Raw genomic sequence first — 18,058 nt, forward strand, 5'->3', positions numbered from 1 at the left:
ATTGAACATTTGTGTTATTTCTAGATTTGGGACAGTGTTAACAAAGCTGCTACAAATATTTGTGTATAGATTATTTTGTAGGGAAATCCTATATCAAGGAATAAAATTGGTGGGTCATATGTTAAGTGTATGTTGATTTTCACAAAAATCTGCCAATCTGTTTTTTAAAAAAACAGCTGCACCATTTTGCATCACCAATTCCTACACATCCCTGCCAGCATGTGGTACTCTCAAAATTTTAATTTTAGCCTTTCTAGTGTCTGTGTAGTGGTATCTTCCTTTGATCCTAATGGCATTTCGCTTATAACTAAAGATGTTGAGCATATTTTCATGTGCAAATTCCCATTCATATATCTTCTTTGGTGAAGTAGCAATTCAAATATTTTGCCATCTCTTTATCAGATTGTCTGTCTTATTGTTGACTTATAAGAGTTTTTAAATGTATAATAGATAAAACTTCGGTGCCAGGTATGTGTTTTGAAAATATTTTCTCCCAGTCTCTGGTTTGTTTCATTTTCTTAACTGTTTTTAGATGAGTGGTACTTTTTAATTCTGAAGCCAGCCAACTTATGAATGACATGACAAACCTTTGCTTACCATATTGTCACAAATATTTCCTCCCATGTTTACTTTTAGACAATTTGTAGTTTTATCTGGTAACTTCAAATATCTAACCCATTTTAAGATAATTTTAGTATGGTATGAGATAAAGGTCAGGGCGTTTTGTTTTTGCATATAGCCTTCTAATTTTCCAACTAAATGCAAATGTTTGCATATTGCAACGTTTGTGGAAAAGGTTATCATTTTCCCTTTGAATTCAGTTGGCATGGCTATAAAAAATCAGTTGACCCTGTATGGATGTGCCTGTTCCTGGTACTTTCTATTCTATTCCATAGTTCCACATGTCTATTCTTAGTCAACATTCTTGTTAATACTGTAGCTTTCTAGTAATTCTCAAAATCATGTAATGTAAGTCCTCAAACCTCATTCTTCTCTTTTTTTGAGACAGAGTTTTGCTCTGTTGCCCAGGCTGGAGTGCAATGGCGCAATCTCGGCTCACTGCAACCTCTGCCTCCTGGGTTCAAGTGATTCTTGTGCCTTAGCCTCCCTAGTACCTGGGATTACAGGCATGTGCCGCCACAACTGGCTAATTTTTGTATTTTGATTAGAGACGGGGTTTCACCATGTTGGCCAGGCTGGTCGCAAACTCCTGACCTTAAGTGATCCACCAGACTCACTTTCCAAAGCGTCGGGATTACAGGCATGAGCCATTGTGCCCAGCCTTCATTCTTCTTTTTCAAAATGCTTTTGGCTGTATATTCCTTAATCTTTCATATAAAATTTTGAAGTCACCTCATTTACTTTCTATTTTAAGAAAGCATGCTGTGATTTTGATCAGTATTATGTTAAATCTATTGGTATATTTGAGGTAAGTTGACATCTTAACAATTTTGATTCTTCTGATCCCTGGAACACAGGATAGTTCATAATTTATCTAGTACTTTAATTTCTTTCAGCAATATTTTATAATGTTTAGAAGTCTTGTGCATATTTTGTTAAATATATTCTTAAGTATTTTCTGGGTTTCATGCTATTATAATTGGTATGTTTTATATTTCTATTTTCAGAATCGCTTTACTAATATATAGGAATATAGTGAAGCTTTGTTTATTAAATTTGTTTTTTGTGACCTTGCTAAACATACTTAAAAGTTTTAGCAGGTTATTTCTAGAAATTCCTTTGGGAGTTCTTCATAAATTATCATGTTTCCTGAGAATATATAGATTTTTATTTTATTTCCAAACTGCATACCCATTATTTCTTATAATTTAATATTTCTTACCTTACAGCAACTGGCTAAGTCTAGTACAACATTAAATTGGTGTAATGAGGACAGCATTCTTGCCTTGTTCACACTCTTAGGTGGAAAATATTCAGTCTTTTATCATGAAGTATAATGTTAGATATTGGTTCCTTATAGAAGACTTTCATCAGGATGGAGAGGTTGTCTCCGTTCCTAGTTTGCAAAAACTGATTATCATGAATTTGTGTTGAATTTTGCAAAATGCTTTTTCTGCCCCCATTAAGAAGATTTTTAAAAATTCTTGATTAACTTGTATGTTATGGTTTATTATATTAATTGACATTTGGATATTGAAATTAGCTTTCATTCATGGCATATATCCAGTATAGTCATGGTAAATTATCCTTTTTACATATGGCTTTTTATTTCCTAATATGGTAATTTTTATGTGCATGAGACATATTAGTCAATACGTTTTTTGCAAACACTTTGTTTTGCTTCGGTATTAGGGTAATTGAAGGATCCCTAAAATTTATAAGGAAGATTTTTTCCTCCTTTTTTATTTTTTGGAAGAGTTTGTATAGGGTTGGTGTTATTCCTTCCTTAAATATTTGGTAGAACTAATCAGTGAAGTAACCTTGGCCAAGATACTTGTCAGAGGATTTTAACTAAGAAATTAATTTCTGTACAGGATATAAAGTTTTATATTCTCTTTTGAGTAAGGTTTGATGATTTGTGTTTTTCAAATATTTGCTCACTTCATCAAAATTATCGAGTTTACTGTCAAAGAGTTCATCATAACATTCTCTTATCCTTGTAATGTCTGTAGCACATGTAGTCAGCCACCTCCTTCATTCCTCTCACAATTACTGAGAGGGGAGATTGATGTTCTCATCTGTAATTGTAGATTTTTCTGTTTCTCTTTTTAGTTCTATCAGCTTTTACATTGTATAGTTTGAATTTTGAATTTTTGCTGCGTTCATATTTAGAATTGTTATGTCTGGTTGGGAAATTGATGTCTGGACATGTAGAATTTCCCTCTTCATCCCTGGTAATACTTCTCATTCTGATATTTAGCTTGTCTGATACTAACAGAGCCTCTGCAAATTTCTTTTGCTTAGGATTTGCACAATATAACTTTTTCTATCCTTTAACTTGTAACTCATGTATACCTTTCTATTTAAAGTATATTTCTTACAGAAAAATATAGTTGGACATTGCTTCTATATCCAATATTACTATTTTGTCTTCTAGATGGGGCATTTAGACCTTTTGTATTAATCTAATTCTTCATGATGGTTGAGAATTGACCCTCCATCTTGCTATTCATTTTCTATTTTCTCTAAATGTAATTTATTCCTTTTGCCCTTTTTCCCGTCTCATTTTGAAATAATTAAATATATTTTATGATTCATTTTTATTTATTTTATTGGCTTATTGATATAACTTTTTGCTGTATTATTTTTCAATTGTTTATCTCTAGGGCTTATATACATTTTTTTTTTTTTTTTTTTTGAGACGGAGTCTCGCTCTGTCACCCAGGCTGGAGTGCAGTCACGCGATCTTGACTCACTGCAAGCACCGCCTCCTGGGTTCACGCCATTCTCCTGCCTCAGCCTCCCAAGTAGCTGGGACTACAGATGCCCGCCACCACGCCTGGCTAATTTTTTGTATTTTTAGTAGAGATGGGGTTTCATCATGTTAGCCAGGATGGTCTCCATCTCCTGACCTCGTGATTCACCCGCCTCGGCCTCCCAAAGTGCTGGGATTACAGGCATGAGCCACCGCGCCCGGTGGGGCTTATATACATTTTTAAATGATCACAGTCACATATAAAAAAACCTCTTCACATAATTTCTAAGAAACTTCCCAATATATGGTTTCATTTCCTCCCCACTTCCTTGTTTTTGTCATACATTTGAATTCTACATATTGTAAATCCTGCAAAGCATTATTATTAATCTTTAGACATTTTTCTTTAAAAGATATTATAAATAAAAAAGGTCATTCATATTTGCTCACATTTTTCGTATTTCTGTTTCTCTTTCTTTCTGTATTTCCAAATTTCCATCTTATATTATCCTCGTACAGACTTCATTAAAATATTTTTTAATTTAGATATGCTGGCCACAGTATCACTCATGATTTGATTTTCTGAAAAAACAAAAAACAAAAAAAACTCTTTGCTTTAACTTTTAGAGGATATTTTCACATGTTGTATAAATTTGTAGATTTTCAGGTTTTTCATTTGGTACTTTAAACACGTGACTCTATTCTCTTGTGATTTGCATCGGTTCTGATGACAGCCTGATGTCTTCTCATCTTTGTCTCTCTCTGTGTGTACTTTTTTGTTCTTCTTTGATCCCTGGATGCCTTCAGAATGTTTCTCCTCTTTGATTTTGAATAGTCTGATAATGATAAATTTAGAGTTTTTCTTTAATCCTGCTAGTGGTTACTTGAGATTTTTGGATCTGTGGTTGGTTTCCTTTCATTACATTTGTCTATTTCTTGGTCACTATATCTTCAATGTTTCTTTTGTCCCACTTTCTCTTCTCCTTTTGAAACTCCAATTACATGTATATAAGACCTTTTGACAGGGCTCTTGGATTTTTGTTCCATTTTATTCCTTCTTTCTCTCTGAGTTTCAATTTGAAAAATTTCTATTGACCTGTCTTCAGCTTCCTCCATTTTCTTCCTCTAGGCACATCAATTTTGTGTCTAGCTTTCTGGCATGCCTGTCAAAGGAATTCTTTATCTCTGACATTGTCTTTTCTTTCTTAGCATATTCAATGGACACATTTTAATTGCCCTTCTCTCAATGCTCAGAGTGCCTATTTGTTCCTGATTATTTCCCCACAGTAGACTGCTGTTGTTTGTTACTCAATGCGAGGCTTCTGGGGGGAAGTCTTTTGGGGGAGGGGGAAGGTGCCATTTTCCGGTCCATCCTTAGTCATCGTCAGGCCTTGTGCATCTGAACTTCAGAGGTGGGGCTTTCTCGCCATCCTCCCTCCCCGACAAGGTGCCAGTCTCTGTGGCGTGTCAGTGGGGGTACTTGAGCACAAGTGTCTTTTTTTTCTTGTCTAGTGTCAGCTGAGCTCTCCTTTGTTTCAGAGCAGGCCTGTGTCCATGAGTGTGTTTTCCCCACATCTCTCCTATTAGCAGATCAGCATTACATTGTGAATGACAGATGGAGACATGCAGGTTTTCCACCCTCCCCTGAAGCTCCTGGCCTTGGCCTGAGACTAGACGGCAGCAGCATTTCCTGGCTGTCCCCAAGCAGCACATGGCATTTGCTTCCTATGAGAGAAGAGTCCACGGTGTGACAGTTCGGTGTCTGTCTCCTGCAGTAGCTGCTCACCATCTGTGTGTCTGGGATAGCTCTGGGCTTCAGTCTTCCCCGTAAGCATCCAGTGGTAGCTGCAGGCACAAAGGAGCCGGCGAATGGTTGCTGACTCCTTCAGGAGCACACTCTTCTTTAACCATTTGCTGAAGACATTTTTCTTGCCTGGTATCATGGTTGCTGCTACCACTTCCTCTCCTGCTCCAAAAGAGGAAACAATTTACGTGCCCCTCTGCCCTCTGAGGGGCTTGTCACATATTGGAATTCAGTTCACTTGATTGCTTTGGCTCTCTGATGGGCTGAAACAGTTATAATTTTATAGTTTTTCTGGATGCTACTCATTGTTAGAGTGGGAGCAAAGTTCTACTGCAGTTTTCTACATCCAAAGTGAAACTGAAACCATGCAATCTCACTTTTAGAATGTATAAGCACAAGAATGCCTAAATAGCACTATTCTAAGGAAACTGATTTACATTAAAAGTGATGGCCTTGACACAGTTCCACATTTTTTGTCTCTTCAGAATAAGTCAGGCAAAAGAATTGTTCTCTGCAAGGCACCTCACCTCAAGTTAAATTTCTTTTGAGTTGAATATGACCAATTTTTTAAAACTTCCTTTAGTTTGATTTATCACGTACCTGGAGTTTTTGATTTTTAAATGTGTTCTCTTCTCTGCTGGTCTTCTTTCTTTTTGTCTAAATTTCAACTTTCAACCACCCATTCACATCAGTGTATTACCATATATCTTCTAATTGTATTGAATCAAATCCTGTAGCATGTACAAATTACTGTAGATGAGTGCCAAAGCTTCTCATGGGAACAAACTCAAAGTAAATATAAAGAGACATAATGTATTATGTTCCACTTAAAGCTCCTGATTGATTTTGAAAAGGTTGTGGGCATGAGATCCAATGATGATTTTCATTGTTAGTGCCATGTGTTAAAAATGGTATAGAAATGTTCATTTTGGAAAGAGCACACAAAAACGAATTGGCTGGGCTCAGTGGTACACACACGTAGTCCCAGCTACTTAGGAGGCTGAGAAATTGGGAGGCTGAGATGGGAGGATTGCTTGAGCCCAGGAGTTTAAGGCCAGCCTAGGCAACATAGTGAGACCCTGTTTCTAAAAAACAAAAGAAAACATTGATATTTCTATACTATAAATTAACATTTGGCAACTAAAACAAGATTAAAAAATAAAAGTTACTGTGTAACATCAAAGGGAGGAATGGAGTGAACCAATGTTGTTAGATTCAAAGGCAATATATACATTCTCTCACATGCAATGCAAAAGATGCATGGAGTTTGTGAGGAAATGCATAATATAATATAACAATGTATTTTCAAAATTTACTACTGGGTTTGCAATTTCTTGATAACAAGAAGCATTGGAATCTACAACTTGCAGGGGCGTTTTTTTGTGTTTTTCTTAATTTTGAAAAGGAGGTGAGAATTTTTAAAAATAAAGTGGCATCTTGTCATTATGACTCTAACTTTGTGTGTATTTAGTATTTAGTCATGCCTAAATTGATGTCAGCTAAAGGTTATTTGTAAAAACACAATTCTTGACTGTTTTTTTCATTTTGTTCCATTAGCCTACCATTAGAAACATAATTTATAAATGCATTCACTGGTACTTTTAAATAATACATGAAGATCCAACAACAGTACTTGAATTTTTAGGAGTTGAGCTATTTTTTAAGCTCTTTTTTTTTCTTTAGAAAAAAACACTTCTGGTATAGTAAATTCTTTCTTGTTTCTTAGGTGTTTTATAAACTTATTTATAAAAATATAGCACAGAATATTAGGAAATATCTTGGAAGTTTTATAAAAGCAATCATTTATTTTATTTTTTAAATTTTTATTTAGTTTCATTTTTTCAGGGTGTGTGGATGTGAAAACAATGAGGATATCTTTATTAATACTATTTTTTAAAATAATGAGCATTCACATAGAAAATTATTGTGAATATTAATTTTCTTATATATTTGCATGGAAGCATTCTATTTCTGGAAATTTCCTTATTGTTTTAGATGACAAAGTACATTTTTGTGAAATATATGAATTAAAACAGTTTAGGCAATTCAACATTATGTGAGATTTAATTAAACATAAAGATCTCTGAATAATATCTCATTTGGGCCATGATGATTTATAAAAAATACCATATTTGATAAATCACGTGAACTTGAATTATTAGTGACACAGCTCTTTGGATAAAGACTTGAATCATAAAGTTAACAAAAGCATGTAAACTGACACTATTGAAAAAGATGTGCATTTTTTGGCTCATAATCTCAACTCTATTTTACTTACATGTACATAAAGTGAATATCACTCTTTCCTCTACAATCAATCTGTTCTCTACCCTGAGTGAGAATTTGTATGCAAGCAAGAATGTACTAGGAAACATCCTGCTTTTGAGCACTGAAGACATTTTTCTGACCTCTCTTCCTATGTTAAAGGGGATATCATTTTGAAGCAGTTTGGTTTCCTGTTTGGGTTTGTTTTATTATCATTAGCTTTGACATTACTCCTTAAAATTTATAATATGGCAATCCTTTCCGTATCAGCTATTAGTTAAGCAAATTTTCTTTCCTTGTTTTAAAAGTTTATATTGAAATGCATTTAAGTTAACAAAAATTTTGCAAAAATAGTACAGTGACTTCTCATATACCATTAGCAATGTATTCCATTTTCCGTTGCTTTGTATCCTCTCCAGTGAATTGGTTTGGCAGCTTCTTCTTTTTTAATTTGTTTTGCTTTTTGTTTTTAAATTGAACATTTTAATCAATGCTTAGTGATATTTTATTTTGATTTTGATGTGCATATCCTTAGTGACTAATGATGTGGGACATCTTTTTATATTATTGCTTACAATTAATATACTTTATTTGGTTAAATATTTTTTAATTGGGTTGTTTGGTTTTCTGTTGTTGAGTTTTGAGAGTTCTGTATAGATTTTAGATATAACTTCTAGATTAGAGATGTGATTTGCAAATGTTTTCTTAGTCTGTGGCTAGTTTACTCATGCTATTATGTCTCTTTTGCAAAACCAACACTTTAAATTTTGTTAAAAAACAGCTAATATGTTTTTTAAGAAGTTATGCTAAGCACTAATGCAGTCATATTTGAAACCCCTTTCCCTTGCCCAAGGTTATCTAATATTTCTCCTGTATTTTCTTCTAAAAGTTTTGTCGTTTTATGTTTTACATTTAGGCTTATAATTCATTTTAAAAATTGTATTAATATCAGGCAAAAATTAAGAGGCTTTGTTTGTTTGCTTGCTTTCTGTTTTTTGGGCTTCTGGACTTCTAATTTTCCAGCATTACTTTTTGAAAGAGTTATTACTTCTCCACGGGACTGTCTTTGGACATTTGTAAAAATCAATTGACTATTTCTGTATCTTTCTTTGTGGACTCCCCATTCTGTCTAAATGATCTAAAATCTATTCTTAACCTCAATATCATGCTGTCTTGATCATTGTAACATTCAAATAGCTTTGAAATCTGATTATAGAAGTTCTCTAATTTTGTTTTCTCAAAATTGTTTGGGGTTCTCTTTTTTTATATACAGAGATCTTAGAATTTGCTTGTTGATATGTTCAAGTCAGGCTGCTGAGGTTTTCCTGGTATTGCATTGAAGTTGACCAATCTATATCTCAATTGACATTGAAGAAAATTTAGTCTTTCAATACATGGACACTTAGTATCTAGCTCCATTTATTTAGTTAAAAAATTTTTTTCTACAGTGTTAGATTTTACAATATAAATACTGCTCATATTTTTTACCTCAAATATTTATTTTATTTTTAAAGTTATTTTAAATGGTTGTTTTTGAATTCAAATTTCTATTATTCATTACTAGTCTCTAGCAATTTCTTTTTGTGTACTGACCATGCATCCTAAATCCTTGAAAAACTTTGGCTTCTTTTGTAGCTATTCCATTGAATTTGAAATAGGCAGTTATAATCTAGAAACAGAAACAGTTTTATTTTCCCCTTCCTAATTGATATGCCTTTTATTTGTTTATTTTTTTTTACTTGCCTTGGGGCACTGGCTATGATTTGCAGTCTGTTGAATAGGAGTGGTGAGATTAGTAGCCTTCTGCTGTCTTAGGAAACAATCTTTCACCTGAGTGTGATGTTAACTATAGTTTTTGGAGATACCTGTCAGATTAAGGAAGTTTCCTTTTAATCTTAGTTTGCTGAGATTTTGTTTTTTAGTATTAAAGGAGAATAAATTTTGCCAAATGCTTTTCATATCTTAATTGAGATGATCATTTGTTTTCCCTTTATGCTATATTCTCTTACCATGGTGAATTTCATTGATTGGTTTTTTAAAATATGAATTAAGCCTTGCACATCTGGGATAAATGCAGTTGGTTAAGATTAATATTCTTATATATCACTGAATTCAATTTGCTAATATTTTGTTGAATTTTTGCATGTCTACATTTATGAGTGTCATTGGTTTGCAGTAACCTTTCCTTATAATGTCTTTGTTTTTAGTTTTGCTATGATCTAAAAAATGGCTTGGGAAGTATTCTCTCCCTTCTTACACACTGATAGAAATTGTGTAAATTTGAATTTAAATATTTGAGAGAATTAAACAGTGAAACAATCTGGGCTTAGGGCTTTCTTTATTGGAATGTTCTAAGGTATAATTTGTAATTCCTTAGAATATATAGGACTATTAATCTATTTCTTTTTGAGTGAGTTTTGGTCATTTGCCTTTGCCCTATTAAAATTCTTTTATTGTTCTTTTGATATCTATGGTGTCTGTAGTTTTGTTTCCACTTTCATTTTTGTTAATGGTAATTTGTGTCTACCTTTATTTCGTAGTCAGTCTGGCTAGTTTTCTCATTTGGTACATAATTTCAGATTCAGCTTTGCCTTCATTCTTTTTTATTGTGTTTCTCTTTTCCTTTTATTAATTTCCAGTTACCTCTATTATCTCCTTTTGTCCACTTACTTTGGATTTGATTTGCCTTTTTGTTTCTAATGTCATATAGTAGAAGCACAGATTACTTATTGGAGGCATTTGTTTCTAACGTAAGCAATTAATGCTATACATTTCTCTTTAAGGACTGCTTTAGCTATATATCACACATTTCAATGTGTTGTGTTCAGTGTGTTAAGTTCAAAATATTTCAAAATTTTGTTCCATACTTCCTTTTTAATTTAAGTTTCACTTAGAAGTATGCAAGTATGTTTTACTTGAATCACCAGCTATTTGCGGATTTTTTTTTTTGCTATCTCTTGTTATTAATTGTTTGTTTAATTCTCTAGTGATTCAAGAAGAACACTTTACATTGTTTCTAGACTTTTAAATTTTCTGTGGCTTGTTTTATGGCACTGCACAGAGTGCAGATCCAAAACCCAACACACAACACACGCCAAAGCTGCTGACCATGATCAAGCATAATGCTCAACCCCAAGGTTATGTAAATTAGTTTCCTCCTTCATTCATGTTTTCTTTAAACTACCCAATTCACAACTCTTGCTGGAAAGCCTAAGGGAAAACACCCATGGACCTTAATACAGCCACAGTCCCATAGGTCCTCTCTCTCTCTGGCTCTCACTCTCTCATTTTCTCTCTCCTCACTCACTGGCTGAGCTCTCTGCCAGCCTCAGCCTTTCTATTGGCCTCCTGTCAGTACTCCTACCTCTCTGAGACCCACGAGTAATAAATTTTGTCTGCTTCATGCATTTTGATTTTACTTTCTCATTGTGTCTCACGTGACACACACTCTGAACCTAAATCTCTCAACAGAGCTCTCTTAGAGAGTGCCTATTTTGACTTACGGTTGTCTTCAAGAGAATGCTCCATATATCCTCAGAAAGTATGTGCATTCTATCATTTTGGGGTAGTGAGTTCTATAAGTGTCATTAGTCAGTTTTGTTGACAGTATTTTTTTTCTTTTCTATAATACTTACTGAGTTTTTATTTGTTCTATTAATTATTGAGAGATGAGTATTCAAATCTGTAACTATAATTGAAGGCTTGCCTATTTGTTTTATTTTCTTTTTCTTTTTTGAGACAGAGTCTCACATCCAGGCTGGAGGGCAGTAGTGCAATCCAGCTCACTGCAGCCTTGACCACTGGCCTCTGCAATCCTCCCACCTCAACCTCCCAGGTAGCTGGGACTACAGGTGAACACCACCATGCCTGGCTAATTTTTTTGATTTTTTGTGGAGACAGAGTTTTATCATGTTGCCCAGGCTAGTCGCCAGCTCCTAGGCTCAAGCCATCTGCTCACCTCAGCCTCCCAAAGTGCTGGGATTACAGGAGTGAGCCATTGTACCCAGCCTTGCCTATTTCTTTAATCAATTTTTTCATGAATCATGAAACTTTGTTTTTAGGTGCATACACATTCAGGATTATAATAAATTCTACATTTTTAAAATTGTGCAATGGTAATTTTTTTCCTGATAATATTTCTTGGTCTGATGTCAACTTAAAGCTACATTTATTAGGTTAGTATTTGCATGGTATGCCTTTTCCCAGACTTTTAATTTTAGCTTATGTCTTTATATTTAAAGTAAGTTTCTTTTAGACACATGAACATTGCTTTTTAATCCAATTTGACAATCTTTATCTATTAGTTATGTTTAAATTATTCACAAACGAATATATATTTCTATTAAGATATATTACCTGTTTTCTATTTTCTATGTTCTTTGTTTTGTTTTTATAGTTCTGTCTTATTTTGATTCAATTGATCATCTTTTATAATTACTTTTTTCTTCTATATTAACTTATTTTGTATATCTTTTTGTAAAATGTATCTCATGATTCCATTGAGCTTGATAATATATATTTTTGACTAATAAAATTCTACCTTCAAATCATATTTTACTATTTCATATATAGTGTGTGGACCTTGCCTCATTATCTAGTTTTCTCTCATCTTTTGTGTTATGATTGTCTTATATTTTAGTTTTAAATCTGCTTTAAACACAGAATACATAATGATAGCTATGTATTTAGTTTGGATAGCAAAATACCTTTTAGAACAAGTGAAACTAGGAAAAACATTAAAATAATAAAATAACAAAAATTTAACTTCTTTATTACATTTTCATCACCTTTTATTACTTTGCATAAGTTCACTCTAGTATTATAGTGTTTTTTGAAAACATTCTTTTAATATATTAGCAGTGTACATCTGCGGGAAATTTATGATCTCGATTTTTGAATTCTGAGAAAGTCTTCATTTTCCTTTATTGTTGAGGAACATTTTTGCTGAGTATAGAATTATATGTTGACTTGTTTTTTATTTTACTACTTTAAAATTATCACTCAATTACTTTCTGGATTTCATGGTTTCTTTTTTTTTTTTTTGAGACAGAGTCTCGCTCTGTCGCCCAGGCTGGAGTGCAGTGGCGCTATCTTGGCTCACTGCAAGCTCTTCCTCCTGGGTTCATGCCATTCTCCTGCCTCAGCCTCCCGAGTAGCTGGGACTACAGGTGTCCGCCACCACGCCTGGCTATTTTTTTGTATTTTTAGTAGAGATGGGGTTTCACCGTGTTAGCCAGGATGGTCTCGATCTCCTGACCTCGTGATTCACCTGCCTCGGCCTCCCAAAGTACTGGGATTACAGGCGTGAGCCACTGCGCCCGGCCTTCAGGGTTTCTTTTAAGAAGTATGCTATAATTTGTTTGTTCCTCTTAATGTAATGTGTCTCTTTTGTCATTTTTGCCCTCAGAAATTTTTCTTTGTGTTTTATTTTCAGAAACAAAATATTGATAAAATATAATATTTCTGAATATATCGTTCCTGGGTGGGATATTATTTTGTTCATTTATTTGTTCATTTTTTGTTTAGTTGGTGTTTATCTTACTTTGTGTTCTCTGGTATTCATGGTTCTATAGATTGATGCCTGCCATTAATTTTGCTGCTTTCACGGATAGATGGGTAGATAGATAGATTTGTATTGAGATATATTACCTTGCTTACAGTTTTCTATTTTTATGTTGTTTTATTTTTATATTTCTGTCTTCTTTTGTTTCAATTGATTATTTTTTATAATTTTTTCTTCTATAAGAACTTAATTTTTATACCTTTTAAAAAATATATTTCCTGGTTTCCTTGAAGTTGTTAACAAACTTTTTTAACTAATAAAATTCTATCTTCAAATTATATTTTACTACTTTATATATAGTGTGTAGACTGTCTATCATCTATCTGTTCTCTCTATTTTAAGATTTCAGTTAACCGTTTATTTAGTCATTCCATATTGTCCCACAATTTTTATATGCTATGTACTTTTTTCTATCCTTTCTAACCTTGAAAATTGAGTTTGGGTAATTGTATTGATCTATTTCAAGTTCACTGACTTTTTTTTTGTCATTTTTACTGATGTCATAAATTTATTTAATAAAGTTGCTGCCTTAGTATCCATTTTGAGGCCTGACATGTTACTTGAAACTCAGTCATACCCCATCAACTTTGGCCTAGTTTAAACTTCCCTCCCTTTGTTTTCCATGCAGTCTGTTTGTTCCTTATCTCACTGACACAAAACCCAACACACGCCGAAGCTGCTGACCATGATCAAGCATAATGCTCAACCCCAAGGTTATGTAAATTAGTTTCCTCCTTCATTCATGTTTTCTTTAAACTACCCAATTCACAACTCTTGCTGGAAAGCCTAAGGGAAAACACCCATGGACCTTAATACAGCCACAGTCCCATAGGTCCTCTCTCTCTCTGGCTCTCACTCTCATTTTCTCTCTCCTCACTCACTGGCTGAGCTCTCTGCCAGCCTCAGCCTTTCTATTGGCCTCCTGTCAGTACTCCTACCTCTCTGAGACCCACGAGTAATAAATTTTGTCTGCTTCATGCATTTTGATTTTACTTTCTCATTGTGTCTCACGTGACACACACTCTGAACCTAAATCTCTCAACAGAGCTCTCTTAGAGAGTGCCTATCTTGGTTTATGGTTGTCTTCAAGAGAGAGACCTCAAGACAAAATACTGCTACAGTTCCTAAGACACTATAAAAATTATAACATTGGAGTCTATGATCTTATCAAAGATATTCTTCCTTTATGTTATTGTTTTTCTCTCCAACATTTCCATTTAGTTTCTTTTAATAATATTCATATCTCTGCTGAAATTTTTCATCTGATCTTGCATTTTATTCACCGTTTCCACTAGAAACTTTAAGACATTAATTATAGTTATTTTAAAGTACCTATCAAATAGTTCCAACATGATTGTATTATTTGAGTCTGGCTTTGTTGATTGCTTTGTCTTTTGGAACTTTTTGTTCATTTGTTTGCCTTTTAAAATTTTAATGACTCATTTTATTGTTACTGCTTTTAGAAGATGAATATTCCCATGTAGAAACAGATAAATATACTTTGTACTTAAAAATGGGTGCTCTTTTTCTTCTACTATTCCTTCAGTGTGTGGAATTTGGATTAATATAATTGGAAATTTGGTGGAGTTTGAGAATTTTTATTGTTTTGTTTACTCTCAGCACATCAGAGGTATCTAAACTAAATGTTAGCTATTTAGTTTAGTTACTAAATGCTAGCTGTTTAGTTTAGATACTAAATGCAGGAGGCTGGGAATACTCTTGGCTTGCCTCTCTTGGCATGGATACATTACAACATGAACTTGGGCAAGAGTGATCAGGATCCCTGTAGTTGTAGCATTTGATGGCCAAGGTAGGGCTTCCATTCCATAAGTAGAAACTGGGTGAAAGAGAGGAACTAAACTTTCCCAGGACTTAGACTCAACAACAGGATGTGGGGAAAGGATAAGAGATGCTACTGTCCTGCTCTTCCTAGGAAGAAAGCCCTTCACGTGAGTACTGGGAGGACAGGCAACCCTGTATGTTTGGATATAGCATTCTGGAGTGGAGTCTCTGCCTTGTGGGGCTGGGAGTGAGGAGCAATGAAGCTGTCTTTGTTCACATAGTCTCTTATCTTTCTTACCAAAATCTCATAGACATTCTTGAGTAGATATTTGCCCTTAGGACCACTTCCAGAGGCATTAAATGGTTGTGTGTGTGTGTGTGTGCACGTCTGTTTTATGCTTTTTACCAGCTTCACTAGGGAGTTAGTCATTGTAGCTCCCTAATGCTGTTATACCAGGAGTTGATACCCCCAGAAGTTCTTCTTGGGGTGGTCATAATTCCTGATATGAGTATTTTGACTTACTGTCAGAAAATTAGTGTTCTGGCTGTTAACATTCTGGGATCTGAGAAGAAGAAGACAAAAGGATTGTTGTCATCATTTAAAATTGTCAGCATTCCAAATGTACACATTCATGAACTACCCTTCTTTCAATGTGACACTTCTGTCTCCAACTGTCCCAGGGACTCTCTGTTTTGCTGTCACCCATACGCAGTGGTCGTTTAGTTGTGTGGGATTTGGAAAAGGTTTTGAATAAGTTCTTAAGAGCATTTTCAAAAAATTCAACTTTTATCTCTGAAATTTACTTTTAATTCCCAAGGCGCTTGAGCCCACTAATTTGTGTGTTTTTATGGGGTGGGGAGTATTCATTTACAGTGTAAATTAGATGAATTTTTAGCTTTTCCCAAGGCCAGTTTTTATTTTCCTTCCTGGCTCTGCTACTCATAAACTTGTGTTCCAGGTTTCAAAACCAGGTTCTTTCTGTTTTTATAGACTGATGGTTTAAAATATATACTTCTTGTTATTTTAGAGGTTTTGGGAAATATATACATGTTTTAAGCCCATAATCTTTAATATAAAATCTACAATTTATTTAGCTGCTGTCACTGTGCTTATTTTTAAATTTAATCAAATAAAATAACAAATATAAAACAGACATAAAGTTGTTAAAAACATTATTAAAACTGTATAAAAATATGATTTGCTTTTCTCTTCAAACTGCATTATTTTCTTAATGGACATCTATATTTTGTTTATATAAATTAAACACTTTCTGTTTAGTTAAACATGGAAAACAAATTAAAGGGCCAATTTTTAAAAATATTAAACATTTAAAATTTGAAAATACTTTAAATTTATTTCAATTTATTTGCTCCTTTTCTGGAATTTAACTCTAATTATTGGAAACTAGGACTGCTATACTATGCGGTGGATTCTGTTATTTTAATTATCATATCACATAAATAACTAATTTTGCTGTGCAAATTTTGGGCAGCTCACTTTGTGAGCTGTACCATATTTAAAAACTTATGAGAAATAGATCAAAGCCCTGATTTTTACAACTGTATATAAATGATTCTATCTTGGGACATTAAATAAAAATAAAGTATTCTCCAAATATCTGACAATAATTGAATCAAATACACCAAACCTTAAATCCAATCTTTAAAATAGATGAACCTCTTTCTCACTGCAAAAGAGAGCGAAACAATGGACCGCTCACCCTCCTTCTTCTCAAAAGGAATGCAGGCACTAATGAGAAAATTCATTGGCACACACTTTATCAATAGTTTCAACATCTAATTTTTTTCTGTATTTCTTTTTGGCAAGGGACAATTACCAGAAAATAATAGTTTTTGGACATTTTCAAAGCCTTTAGTTAATTAACTTAGACTTCTCCATTTGGAATTCAATTGTAGTCATTACAAGTGGTGCCCACTACTCATGAAAAACAGATTGATTAAAAGATGAGCTATCTGCTGTAATACAAAAATGGCCTACACATTGCATATCTAGTAATTTTTCGATTCCTTTGAATTACCAATATCACTGGAAGATCTTCTTATAGGACACTGAAAATGCTCTTTCCATGTCTTCTAATATCATCACAGGAGTTTTCATTTTCTTCTTTGCAATTGTACAGTTACTTCGCGGAAGACTCATCATCTTCAGTTGAAATACCATACTCAAAGAAGACTTTCCACAAGATCATGAACAAACATCTAAAAAAGAATGGCAGCACTCAGATCATGTGTTTCAAGGTCCATGCCAGCACAGATTAATGAACCCTAGAATTACATAAGAAAAGAGAGAGAGAGATCCTCAGAGATATCCCGATTTTCGTCTTTTATTTGATAAGAAAGGAGTTGAAAGCCCAGGTAGTTAAGTGCACTTTCTGACGTCACTCAGCCTGTCTGTAAAAAGGTGTTCCAAATTATTACCTGGTCTCTGTCCTCTCCACATACAGCTTTTCAAAAGCCATATTCTATGATTCTCAACAGATTAGAAATCATTGGTATGACTTGCCAAAAATAGGACCAGGTGAAAATATTCAAAAAATGCTCTCATTAATAAAGTTAATTAACTATAATGCTCTGGACTTTCAGAGTTTTAAAGCTAGAAAACTGCTTTTTAAAAAAATTTCTTGAGCAGTTTCTGCCTTCTGGTTCATAGGTTGGCATTTTACTTTAAGGAGGAGAGTCTTTTTGTTCTGGAAAGACTGAATTGATTGGTCCCTTTTGGCTGTGACAATTTAAGGATGTTAAATTTGTCAGGAGCCTGATGCTTATAAACTATCAGGGCATAGGGTAAGTGGACCACCAGCCCAGTGTTCTTATTTCCTTTCACATACCTGGGAGCAATGAGCTCTTGTAGGGTCAGAGTGATGGTGACAGTGATGTCATCCACTTGTGGTTAAAAGTTATCGGGACATGTCTGAGGGTCCTAGAGGAAAGACACCCTAAGGGAAAGGGGAGTCTGCATGTGGACTTCCATCTCAGGCAAGTAGAAACTGGATTTTGCACTTCTGTCTTGTTGGTGTCGGACCCCAGGTTTTTTCAGCCACCTCTTTGTGGTGTTTGGGCATGTCCCAGCGAAAATACTGTATGCAAGTGTGCTGAAGTCACCTGTGAGCACCAAACATGGTGGAACTGATTCCTGCCGCTTTGCTGTGGGGTGCTTTTGACCGAACATGAACTTGAAAGGAACATGATCTACTAAGTGAACGGTCAGCATCTGCAGCAGTGGTCAAAGAACAGGGAGGTCTTGTCA

The sequence above is a fragment of the Pongo abelii genome, chromosome 5 (genome assembly GCF_028885655.2).
Source record: "Pongo abelii isolate AG06213 chromosome 5, NHGRI_mPonAbe1-v2.0_pri, whole genome shotgun sequence".
Lineage (NCBI taxonomy): Eukaryota > Metazoa > Chordata > Mammalia > Primates > Hominidae > Pongo > Pongo abelii.